The following is a 13602-nucleotide window of genomic DNA, read 5'->3' as shown; positions in this document are numbered from 1 at the left end:
AATTATTCACATGACATTTTTTGACTCATCAATGTGTTTCTATTAATAATTAATGTTTCTACAGTTGCACTGGATTGGATTGTGTGTGTGTGTGTGTGTGTGTGTGTGTGTGTGTGTGTTCACACATGTGTCCCCTTTGTGCTGAGACTGAGGGAATATAAGGGTGAGATACGTAAGTGTCAGGGTGCGCCTGCTCATTAGAGCTGCATTTGCTTGTGTTTTTTTTCTTCTTACAAATAGAAAGCAGTCCAGGGAGTACTTGTATTTGATCTGCTTTGCATAAACCAATCCGATCTAACCCAGCTCGTGAAGAAAAATCAATTAAATTCTCGGTAATTGGACTGACAGTGCACTCCAAACCAGAACAGCAATCAATATTAAAGATGAAAAATGAAACCAAAGGCCAGCTCCCTGCATTGATTTGCACTGAGAGGAGGAGGGATCTAGATATTATTGCCACATAGGAATATGAACTATTGAGCTCCATAATGCTGTTATTGTCTCAGTATTGAAATGGATAGGTTGGAAGTGAGCATGGGCTGACAGCACCAATTAAGGCTCACTGATCTGTAAACAGATCCTGGTCAAATAGTGTTGGCGAATACTTTCTATGCTTTGTTTATGCTTCTTGAGAGTCTCATGGTTGAGCAAAATAACATACAGATAAGCGTTCGGATACTTAACAGTATTTAAAGTATTCCATAGTTTCTTTTAGGAATCTCAGTTTCGGCATTTTTTAGTTATATAAGACCCACCTCCGGTGAAAACGTTTTATAAGCTTAAGATATCATTTAGGTTTTTATATCCTCAGACCTCCCGTGAACCCAATAGGCACCGATGCTACGGCTCAGCATTTCAACCGTGGAACTGAAGTGAATCAATAACAGTTTAAAAAGCACAAATTGTGCTGGCATTTCATGGGACACATACTTAAGGTGGGATCACACTGCAAGAGAATGGGGTCAATTTTGCCTCCATTCATCCCACCCAGGAGAAATCTTGTGTTGAATCTTAGTTGGTATGATGCAAAAGCCAGATTATCTTGTCAGTGGAGGTGTTGGGAACCACTTCGATCACTTTATGTGTGATTCTCATGGGTTCATATCTCAAGTATCAGTATCACAACACTATGTGATGAAAGCAACAATCTGCCTCATGCAAGTTAAGATACACTGACAAATTCACAGAAACCTGCTCCCAGCATTTGTTATCATGTGATCTGCAGTAGTTCAACAAAACAAAACCTCCCATGATGTCAGATATGAATTTTGGTTTTGTCATTGGTCCAACCGTCATGCCTTCACAAAAGTCCGTCAAAATCCTTTGACAACCTTTCAAGATATTTAATGGAAAAAAAAGAAAAACGAGAAAAAATCCTGGGGATTTAGGGAAACCCATCCAATTCCAGCTGGCTGAGGTCACATTTTACATAGCGACGTTCCTTAGAGGAAAATAAAATACATTTGGGGATTTTCAAAGCAGTCAATAGTTCGGTAAAGTAAAAAATGTGGAACGAATGGCATGAAATAAAACGTTTTAACATCAAACCTAATAATTACAAGACTTTCGGCATTAAAGCAGGCGACTGTCACCTCATAAAAGCATCATAAAAGCATCAGAAGTGCTGAAGCATCCAGATTAAATGAGAAATGATCGTTATTGACCAACGGCGTGTCCTTTCCATCTCGATCTTTTCATCTTTATACTGTCATGTAGAACAGGGACAGAAGTGTTGCTCATGTGCCCCACAAATGGACTCCAAAAGCTGGCAGATGGATGGATCGACAGATGAGTACTAATCAACAGACAGATGGATTGACCAACCATCAAAAGGCAGGCAGATGTTCAGACAGTTAAATGAAAATACATCTGGGTTAAGGAGGCCCCAAATATAAAACACAAACACATCCTGTAATATCCTACAGCCTGTACTGTACACACTAGAGTATGAGCTGAACTGAATTGATTTGGTCTCATCTGGTTTCACACAGTCAGGAAAATCTGTCAGTCGTCTTGCAAAATGTTTCCTGTGCGATGAACGCAAGACGACAAGATCTAGGTGGAGCAGACATCCGTGTGAAACAACGATGTATGTTCAGCGTATAATCAACATATGGAGGTTGTGTTTAGCTTATATATTTAAATCTGGCAAGCCAATGTTATCAATATTGTGCATTTACTCAGTTTTGAAATCGACTTTGATCAACGCAACACATACTGTAATAAAACAGACGCCAAAGTGCTTTTGATTGAGGCTGATTTACGTCTCATGCTTCGTAATTATTTTGTCAAGGTCTGATCAGCCCAGGGGTAGAATGATGCTACGCAGAGACAAAGGTGATACATGGCTGACATTAACCCAATTATGACTCACTTTACATCGAAAAGTAGAAAGAAATGGAGTAAAGAAGGTGAGTTGGAGTCTGTGTTTATATGTCAGTGTTAAAGAAGTGAAACCAGGCCAATGGTATCAGCTGTCAGCAGGTAGCTGGTGATGCAAGAGGATGGCAGGAATCAGAATAGGGTCTGAATTCAAACCAAACACATGATGCATGTTGATGTGACTGAAGCACATCTGTGGTCGAGTCCGTGCAAATACACTGAAGGAAAAAGACAACCTTCTGAAATGACGTAACGCCTTAAAATATCCAGCCTGCGTGTCCGCCAACGAAGATAGATAGATAGATAGATAGATAGATAGATAGATAGATAGATAGATAGATAGATAGATAGATAGATAGATAGATAGATAGATAGATAGATAGATAGATAGATAGATAGATAGATAGATAGATAGATAGATACTTTATTAATCTTGGAGGAAATTGTACATATCCACTGCTCAGGCATTACATAACGAATAAATACTGGATAAACACCAGGAGAAAAAGAAACACTGACATCACAGGACATACCACAAGACATACACTACACTAACAGACACATGCAGCACTAACAGGACTTATATACTAAACTATAACTAAAATATAAACAGTATAAAATTAAAATATAAACAGTATAAAATTAAATTAAATCCATTCAACCCTGTGCTGACCTCGCCACCTCCCCCCCGCTCCTCCTGAGAGAGTCATTGTACCTCCTGATGGCACGGGGCACGAAGGAGGACCTCAGCCTCTCTGTGGAGGAGCTGTGTGACATCCCGCTCTGCCCCTTCTTGTACACACAGTCCGAGTTGAGTGACCAGTCCAGTCTGCTGTCTAGCTGCAGTCCCAGGTACTTACAGTTTTCTACCACCTCCACTTCACTGCCCTCGATGATCACTGGCTGTGGAGAGGGAGGTGCCCGCCGGAAATCCAGCACCATCTCCTTCGTCTTGGAGACGTTGAGCTGGAACTGGCTCTGTGGCACCACTCCACGAAGTCAGCCACCAATGCTTTGTACTGCCCCTCATCACCTTACCAGATACATGCCACAATTGCAGTGTCATCGGAGTACTTCTGTATGTGGCATGTATTCGAGTTGTGCTTGAAGTCCGATGTGTAAAGGGTGAAGAGAATGGGGGAGAGCATGGTCCCCTGTGGCGCCCCCGTGCTGCTGGTCACCATAGAAGACAAACGGTCCCCCATACACACGTACTGGGGTCTGTCCATTAGGTAGTCCGTAATCCAGCTCACGAGGTAAGGGGTCCACAGCTCTGGAGGTCAGTTTGTCCTGCAGGAGCTGGGGCTGGATGGTGTTGAAGGCGGTCGAAAAGTCAAAGAAGAGCACCCTGACGTCACAGCCACCGACGTCCAAGTAGTAGAGAAGCCTGCATGTCCGCCAAAGAAGGAAACAGATTGTGCAAACAATCTACATGCTACCTGAACTCTCGGATGGCGCAGATGCTGTGCCCCCTACGGGCAGATCGGTCCGCTCCGACGAATTAATAAACCTTAGGGAACTGTTGCATGTGATTTGCCATCATTTCTGTTTTAGTTAGTTGAGGTCTATCAGCAATGGTGGAAGGACTGGAGACAAGTTTTGTTTCCAGAGCTCTGACGGAGATCCTCCTTGCGGCAGGAGTTCCACCTCTGCGTTACAAACAAAAAAGACTCTGTCGTCTGAGATCATGCATGGGAGATTCTCAATTTTCAGTCCACGCTTTTCAGGACCTTCAAGATAAAACAGTCCTTCTTGTGGTTTGTTGTGATATTCAAGGCCATTAGCCCTCAGAGATGGAGAGCTCCCTCCATTGTCAACAGTCCTCTATCTCCACAACCTCCACTCACTCCTTCCACCTCTACCCAGCGGCTTATCAGGACCCTGGCAGACGTTCTGATCAGGGTGCTGCCCGTATGTTTGTTTGCTTCTTATCCTGCCTTGTGGCATGGCGTACTGCACAGCGTGCCTGGAGCCCCTCGGTGCGCCCCGCATGGAAGAGAGAGATAAAACAAAAAACAAAAAAACTGCCATGAAGATTGCAGTCAGAGAGGAAGCAGTCATCGCTGGTGGAATCTGAGTGCCCTTCATAGAGGAGGACGCCGTCAGACACGGAAAAAAAAAGTTGCAACTGAATTTCCTGTCGTATGCGTACCAATTAATTTTCTGGAAGCTTCAACCAACTGATTGTCTGCAAAACCCAGTTTTGTTTCAGTTCTAATTGTGTTTGCCTGCAGGTTGTGATGCAATTAGAAGCTGGTGAACACAGCTGCCTGCAGCGGGAAGGTGGCTGGTGAGAGCAACTCCAAGAGGGATCATACCTTTTGTGCTTTTAACACATCTGGTACTTGTGTGTGTGTGTGTGTATGTGTGTGTGTATGAGTGCGTGCGTGTGCGTATGTGTGTGTGTGATGCATGTGTGCTCGTAAGATTTTGATTACATGATCCCTTAAGCTGTCAATACACAGACGTTGCATTAGATTGCTAAAATGCCTTCAGGATGTAATGTGTTACGTGCTATATATTAATAGTCTATTTGTACGTATAGATCTTTGCCTGACTATTAACAGCGGTCGAAAAATTGTTTTATTTAAAAAAATACAATATCAGACATTATTACAGATTCAAAACAGGAACACTTCCCTTTGAATTTCCTTATAAATACTGTAGAGATATGTGTAATTAAGCTGTCACCATTGACAGTACGGAGGATGGTGTTATTTCTGCTCATTGCATTTGCGTGTATTTCACCGTCTTTGCACTATGTATGACTCCTGCGATGTGTCTCCAGCACCGGCATGTCCTCTTCATCTTCCTCCTTACGCATGGATTCAAAAACGTCAAAATTTATGTTGCTTATAGAGTTATTGAAAGAGGACTTCCTGTCCTCTGTACAGCAGACATTTACAATAAATGGCCAGTTCCTAGAACAAAAATAAGAGTTTCATCCAAAAATATTAAATTCAAGATGGATGAAGATGGAAATAAAACTACATTTCTTGGTTAACAAAATATTTCTAGAATCTTAACCCCCAGATGGCGTAACCCCCTTGTTCCTGCAAAATTCAACTGAGTGTAATGGCTCTGATGTTTACTTGTGACTTAAAAATAAATGTCAACAATTGAGATATGTGACATTTTCCAAAACAAAAACTAGTCAAAGAAACTCTGAAATGATCTGGAAATGACCGTCAACCACAGCTCAGTGCTACACTGTTGTCTTGGAAACACTATGCAAACCCTTTTTTACATTCGCTTAATGACTACCGAGAAATTCCACCTTTAAGTGAACAATCTGACATCTTCTCAAATCACTCTGGAGTCCCACTCTGGATTTGGGTTTATTTTCCATTTTGAAAGAAGTTCCCATCTTCTCCAGTCCTTTAGAAAGATTTTGTTTTGTTCTGTTAATCCAGATTTGTGGGCCGAGAAATTTCACCTGTCTTTCCAACGGCACCGACTTGATTTTCATTTCAGTGCTTATATTTATCTAATCCTGAACCCATGGCGAGTATCAGGGACAGAAATGTGTGCATTTATCAATATCAGAATCCCATTTGCCTGTAACTGCACTCCTCAAGCAAGGCCTTTCTTTCATCGAGAAAAATTAGCAGAAAATGAACATGCAGATTCATTTTCTCAACAGGATTACCCTTTTTAATGAAGTATCTAGTCTATAAATGAAAGATATATAAAATATTAGGTATTCAAGACCAAGTTTGTTCTTGTGTGAGATTCGTAACTTATGGAAAAAGGCAGAGGACAGAGTCAGGATGGCGACTGCAACCCAGATTTTGACTTTACACATGATAAATGTTGTCCATTTTCCAGCGAGGACAACCTCCTACTGCGCCGTGGTGTGAAGCGAACCACTTCATTATTATGTATGAAATATCTGTATGTAAAAGTATGCCCCTATTTCTTAGCCATTTACTTCTTGGTAGGCAAAGCTGGGTCCAGTATTTCTGTAAAGATGAAGGTCAGAAGCGGAGGCAGCACAAAAAGCTCTACAGTAAGGAAACAAACAGCAGAAAAGAGCCAGATAGGCATAGAGAGAGGGAAACAGAAAGAGAAAGAGATGAGAGACAGCACAGCGCCTGGTGGAGGGAGAGGAGGAGGTGGCAGTGAGTAAATAGTCAGCAGCTCTAATAGGAATATCAAGCCAGTGAAAGGTAAACAGGCTTCTCTGAGCAGATACAAAGGGAATGTGGCGGCTTTGAGAGCGCTGGAGTGCCGGCACGCCGCTGTGGCACTGCGATAACGGCCCCGGGCCTGCCTGCATCCCAGAGATAAGACAGAGCACTGTCATGCGTCGCCCCTGATCCCAATTTCACAGTCAATATTCATCCATCCCGACAAACAAGCAACATTTAAGATAAAAAATATATATAGAGTCCTTCTGCTATTACCTCCTGTTTATTAATCTGCACACAGCACCCAGTGCCTTTTAAATGGTAGTAAAGACCCAGCCTTCCCCATCACCGCCCCCCCCCTTCCCCTCCTTGCCCACCCCCTTTCTGGGCACTCCACTCCCCCCGACTCTCATCCCTCTCCCTTCCTCCAGCCCCATCCTCTCCTCCTCATCTACTTCCCCCTGTCGTCCTGCACATCTGGGGATTTGCATGGCTTCACTTAGTTTTTTCCGCAATTTGCCGCGGGCGTGTGTGTGTGTGTCTGTGTGTGTGTTCATGTACGCACACGCATGTGTGTGTGTACATTCAACACACCTGTGCATGCATGTATCCATTATATTGTTCACCAGATATCTTTCAGATACGAGCGTGTCAAGATTTGCAAGTCTGACGATGTTCTCTGATAGGTGCTATTGGGATGTTATTTTTCCTACAGACAACAGCTGTGAACCTCAACGCCTCCTTTTACTTTCACCTACAAAAAAACATCACTCTTTCAAATCAATGGTGTAAATATTTAGTGACCAAATAATCCTTCTCCTCTTAAATTGTTTCCGGCACTGCTTCATTCATAGATAAGAAAATATCACTCAAAAAAAGCAAATAAGAAAGTGGGATAAAATAGATCCTAGAAATTCTTCAAACTAACCGATATGAAGATTAGAAAAATCCCAGAAATTTTCCAACTAAAAATAAAGTCTCAGACGCTGGCTTAAACGTCTTACTACAACTGATATTATTTTGAAATGAAAGCCTTAAGCTGCAGCCGACAGGCCAGCTGGGCTCTGATTACCATCTGCAACAATCACAGAGATGAGTAAACCAAGAGCTAAGCAGAACTACTTGGCCTACAGCTTGTGTTATTTCCTTTGGTAGAGCGAGCACCGTGCTCTCTTTCTCTCTCTCTCTCTCTTTCTTTCTCTCTACGATGAGCTTCATTAGTTTTGTGTCACAGAGCGAAGAGAAGCGTACCAGAGCAGATATGGCCTTACATAATTAACCAGGAATAACATGGGTTATGTTAGTAGCATCTCCATCGTTAGACACAGACCCATTGTGGTTTTCCCAGTTAAGGGCAGGGACATTACATCCCAGCCTGTCCCATTACTTGCTGGCAGCAAGACTATAACTGTCGTTATCAGCGCTCGTTATTCCTCCCTGACCACCGATCCTCGGCTCCCCCATCATCCTCGCCATTACACCCGACCCGCCTCATTGCGGCTCGCTTGCTCACTCATCCCTTCCCTTCTTTTGTGGCCTTCTCCTGCCCTTCCTTTCCCTCCCTGGTACAGACCTGTCTCTGCCTGGCCAGCTGGCCATATCCCTTTAAATCTGGCCCGGGTTGAGCCGCTATCTCCGCGAGATTACTGCGCACTCTCCAAGGCTCCACAGATGGGAGAGACAGGCTGCCAGCTGGCACTGGGACACCCACTATCCTCAATGGACCCCGGCCAACAGACCTGGCTCTCTGCTCTACATTCTGCCCATTCACACTCCTGATAGTCCTCCAACTTCCTGCTCTTACATTACTCTGTCTCTCCTTCACTCGCTCTTCGCGCCCCATCTCCCATGCTGTTTTTCCTCTACTGCATTATGTATCTTCACTGCGTGTAAACGCGCCAGCACGGCCAAGGAAAGTCAAGTAATTGAAAGTAAACAGGTTGAAAATATATCCATCCTGTAATGAAATTTGATTTAATAGCTTATGTTACTTTATTCTTACTCAGATCACCATGTCTGGTTGGTCGGAGAGAATCAGCACTACTATAAATGGTAAGTTAGAGGTGTCACTATGGAGACAAGCTATATAGTGCTACTAAGGTTGCAGTGTAAAGGAACCATGCTAACAAGAAACCGATGTGATGTTAGGTTGACCAGGTGTGTTCAAAAGCAGGTGCTGCTAGATGCCTTCTGAGTGACACGATGTAGATCGAATGACTCAACCCCAGAAGACATAAACGGATATTTAAAGTACTTTTGGAACACCAAATTCTAGTTGACGGTTAACATACTTTGTTCTTCTGCCATGTCCCTGCTACATGCTTAAAGACTTTGCTCTGCCTTTTACTTTGCTCTCTCCACTCCTCTTCTACTTTCAGGTGTGCAATGGTCTACAATTGTACACCTGTATGTACACGCAAACACATGCACACACACACACACACACACACACACACACACACACACACACACACACACACACACGCAAACACACTCTTTATCTCTATGGCCCCTGTTTTAAGAGAGTGCAGGAGAGACAGGTGGAGACTGTGAGTTATTGAAAGGTGTCACATGTGTTGATGCGATAAAGGCGCCAAGCGGAGATAACCGAGCGCCCTTCATCACTATGTAACAACGCTGGTTGTCCTCTTGAGTTAAAATAGAGCACCAATGTGGCCTCTGCTCACACACACACACACACACACACACACACACACACACACACACACACACACACACACACACACACACACACACACACACACACACACACACACACATACACAGACATGTATATAATGTACCAAGAGAGGACAAGTTCATTACCCCCCATGTGTGGTGGCATGATAAGACCCAGATCTCCTGAAATAGCTACGCTGTTGAGCTAAGACCATCCACTGCTAAACAGAAAAGAAACAAGGAATCCTGGGAAGAATATATATCATTACTCTCGCTGCTCTGTTATCTGTCACCTTCAATTACAGGAGAATACGGCGCTTTTGTCCCAGAGGTAAACACCTATCAGGAAATATGTTTCTTTCTGCTGGGGCAATGACACTGGAGCGGTAACGATGCCGTCGTCCCCTGCCTACACGTGCATCCCGCCGTTTTTCGCAAGCGAGCTGAGCTGTCCCACCGTCAGCACCTCCCACATGTAGACCAGCCGAGGGGGAATGTGTCAACAAAGCTGGGGATCGCACTGTCAACACGTCCATCTCACTGTGCAGACAGTAATGTGATATGAAAATTGCTCGTCTATTTTTAGATATGCAAGATTCCCCCTCCTCCCTCCCCCCACCCACTTCTTCTCTTAACCCGTTTAAGATGCTGAATTTCATCTCTCCTTAGACAAACATGGTGAATCCTGTTCTATACGGCCAAATGGCCTTAGATGGCTGAGGGAAATTGTGCAGAAACTTTTTTGCTCCTGCCTTCTGCCGGACCACCTGCTGAGCGCTGAGATGATTACAGTGTGAGATTGCTATGCCAGATTACTGTGACCCCAAGGACCCCTCCAGATGGACACACACACTCACACACACAGGCACAAACACATACGCACACACCTGCCGTCTCAATTTAAAACACTCTATTACCATAACAGCCGTAGCTGCTTGGCTTGTGCTGATTATGCACAGATCACATACAGTACATACTCACAGATACTCCATTATCCTTCATGGCAACTCGCTGTGTGTGTGCATGTGTGTGTGTGTGTGTGTGTGTGTGTGCGTCTGTGTGTTTGTGTATGGGCGCTATGTATGTGTATGTGTGTATGAGAGCTAATGGCCGCATCGTGTTACTGCATCCTTACCCCATAATTCTAATGTCATCGTTTCTATCAGTTAAAGGTCACGGCAACAGATAATCTGACTTTTTACACAAGACAAATTGCTGGAGTTGTTATAGATATTATAGTTACACTTATGCTAAGCAATAGTTGTGTGACAGGGAGTGTAGGACCAGGACCAGGACTAGGAACTTAATAGTAAGACTCTCATGGTCCCAGTTTCCCCTCCTGTCGTCTGTATCCCGAATTTCCACCCAATCCACTCATTCCTGTCACCTGTGTTTCTGCAGCCGCCTGATTCCCTTCTCCAATCCGTCTCCACCTACTTAAGCTCTGCTCGGACGTCAGTTTGCTGCAAGATTGTCATCGACTCATCAGGATTCTTAGACTTGTGTTCAATTTTGCCCGTTTCCTGGATTTTGCCTGTTTGTCTTCTTCTAATAAATGTGTTTTTCCCATTATGCTGGAAAGTTAAGAATTCATATAGTAAATAGAAAGCTATTATTAGGAACAACAACCATGACCAAAGCTTTCAAGGAATAGCATGAAATATTCAGGATCTCCCGTACAATACGTTTTTTAAGTTGCATCTGGAAATTGCATATGAGACAACAAGTTAATTTGGAAAATGAGAAATAAAATGCTTAAAATTGCTCATACATCAAAAGTCACTCATTCAGTATTTGATGAGTTTCAACAGTTTTTAAGTTATACCACTGATCTGAGACAGACTGACAGGATGAGTGTAAAAATATAAATGATTAAAGTTCTTAGACAACACAGGGTGCTTCTTCTGTGTTTGTTTTTAGTTTTTAAAAAGCTTGGTGTAAAAATATCCAAAAATATTTGAGATCTACTCCAGAAATGAAGCAAAATAATAGATGCAGCACATGAGCCCTTGTTGACATGGAAACAGGAACACAAACAAACATCATTCTTGTGTATTAAAAGGCCTCATAGAAAATCAGATCACATTTCTTCACAAGAACACCTTTACCTAGAGAACCAATCAGCTACTCACTTGTTAGCTTAGTGCTAGATCTGTGTGCACATATGTGTGTGTGTGTGTGTGTGTGTGTGTGTGTGTGTTTGACAGTGGGACACACGCACCACAGAGGGGTGATATTAAAATGAAGTGAGGCAGAGGAGGAGAGGAAGAGTGGACAGGCTCTCTGCTGCTAGCCGGCGTGTCAGTGCATCACTTTGCATCACGTGTGACGGGCTGTCATCACGCTTCACATCCAGCTGCACGTCTCTCTTTACCAGACTGTGGACGTCACATGCTATCAGTGAAATGGAGAAGTTAACTTGAGGGTCTGTCCCTCCCATCCCTCCCTTCCATATAATGTATGTTGCCCCTCCGACACCCCCAATCTCTTCCCACCCTATGCAGCCCCCCCCCCCCTTTCCTGCCATGTTTGCAAGAGCGAGAGCTTTGGAGGGTGGCACTCTGATGGCGTGAAGCCAGATGGCAGCCACAAGGCAGGCAACGTGGCACAGAGCAATGAAGGAGGCACACACACACACACACACGCACACACATACACACACACGTACACACACACACACACACACACACACACACACACACACACACACACACACACACACACACACACACACACACACACACACACACACACACACACACACTCAATCACTCACTCACACATTCCCTCCTTAATGAACATCCATGAATTATTCATCACACACACTGGCGCGCACACGAACACACACACACACACACACACACACACACACACACACACACACACACACACACACACACCTCTTGCAGGGCACACACACACATCTCCTGTCAGCAACAGAAGGCTCTGCGACTTCTCTCTTTTTTATTATCATTTCTCTAGGCATTTTCCTCGGTTGTAAAGGAATACCAGGTGGTGCTCAACCCCTCAAACTATCAACTCCTCCTCCTTCCTCCCTCCCATTTCCTCCTCTGTGCACCCTGTCCCTTGCTCTCCCTTTCTGTCTGAGTCCTTGTCATCCTCTCTTTTTTTCTCATTTCTCTTATTGCCTTTTCTCTCTCACTCCTTTACTGGGTTCCCTTCTTTCCAGGAGTAGGTACATTACATATCCTTAAGGAGCAGGATGAAAGAGAAGAGCAAACTTAAAGGAGGACTGTGTTCTTCCTAGGATTCTAAGTAGGACTCAAACTATGAGTGCCGGTTAGGATTGAATTTCCCGGTTTGGGATAAATAAAGTACATCTTATTTTAAGCCTTCAGTTTGGACTGTTGGTCCAGTAGCCTCAGTGGCAATTGTCCTGAAACAGGTGATCAGTGTGTATGACAATAAAGGCTTTCTATTCTATTCTATTCTATTCTATTCTATTCTATTCTATTCTATTCTATTCTATTCTATTCTATTCTATTCTATTCTATTCTATTCTATTATTATTATATAGAATTGTATTATAACTAAGCCTAATAAAAGAATTAAAAATATAGAATAGTCATGAATAATGGCATATTTTTTTACCCAGGATTTTAGTATTAATCAGAAGTGCAATAATTGTGTGTTTTTTGCCCACACAATGTCGTTGAGCACGCATCGCATTATTTTTATCCAAATTCAATTACTGTAAAAGTGCACACTCATCCATCTCCTGTTGATTGAAGGTGCTTCTTTTGTGGCACCTGCACGCCCAGATTTCAGACAGTAATGAGGATGATGAAGGTGTTTGCAGCAAGTTGAGAGGTGAAAATATAATCTTCACACTCAAATCGTGGAAACACTCCACTTTCCTACGCTTAGATTTCTAGTGTTCATTTTCAAAATTTATTTTACACAATATTGGTTCTTTTCTTTACTGTTTTGTTGCTGCAGTTGTTGTTGTTGTTGTTTACGCTTTACAACATGGGGCGTGGCCACTGTGACACATGACAGAAGGACGGATGAAAATTCGTTGTCAAAAAGGTTCAAGGTATGAAAGAGATGTGAAAGGGAAGGGGAGGAATTGCTGGAACAGAAGGAGGAGCGGCGCTCTCAGAGGAGAGCGAGGGATGAGGAAGTGTGATAAGGTTTTGTGGATGAGAACAGTGATGGAGGAAAACGTAAGAAAGGAGGAGGGAGCGACGGGAGGAGCAGTAAAGCGACAGGAGGAGAGGGACTGGCTGTGGTAAAGGTCACCAGCCTCCCCTGTGAGGTGGAGCAGTGTTTGAGCTTCACTTTCCTGGTTACAACCTCTGTGTGTGTGTGTGTGTGTGTGTGTGTGTGTGTGTGTGTGTGTGTGTGTGTGTGTGTGTGTGTGTGTGTGTGTGTGTGTGTGTGTGTCTGT

The 13602-nt window shown here is 43.5% G+C and overlaps 1 long non-coding RNA gene across 7 annotated transcripts; it reads left to right on the top strand.

Moving 5' to 3' along the window:
- The first annotated feature begins 4360 nt into the window (after nt 1-4360).
- On the top strand, nt 4361-11008 carry LOC137610965 (uncharacterized). 7 transcript variants are annotated; one of them, XR_011038587.1, is made up of 6 exons: nt 4361-4503; nt 4617-4723; nt 8519-8564; nt 9497-9742; nt 9861-9984; nt 10593-11008. It is a non-coding gene; the product is annotated as an uncharacterized lncRNA (long non-coding RNA). The 7 variants fall into 7 exon arrangements; XR_011038592.1 differs by having other exon boundaries at nt 4361-4524; nt 4617-4672; XR_011038583.1 differs by having other exon boundaries at nt 4361-4524.
- The last annotated feature ends 2594 nt before the right edge of the window (nt 11009-13602 follow it).

The sequence above is a fragment of the Antennarius striatus genome, chromosome 1, assembly GCF_040054535.1.
Source record: "Antennarius striatus isolate MH-2024 chromosome 1, ASM4005453v1, whole genome shotgun sequence".
NCBI lineage: Eukaryota > Metazoa > Chordata > Actinopteri > Lophiiformes > Antennariidae > Antennarius > Antennarius striatus.
The sequence above is the reverse complement of the archived record's forward strand: the minus strand, read 5'-3'. Positions and strand labels throughout refer to the sequence as shown.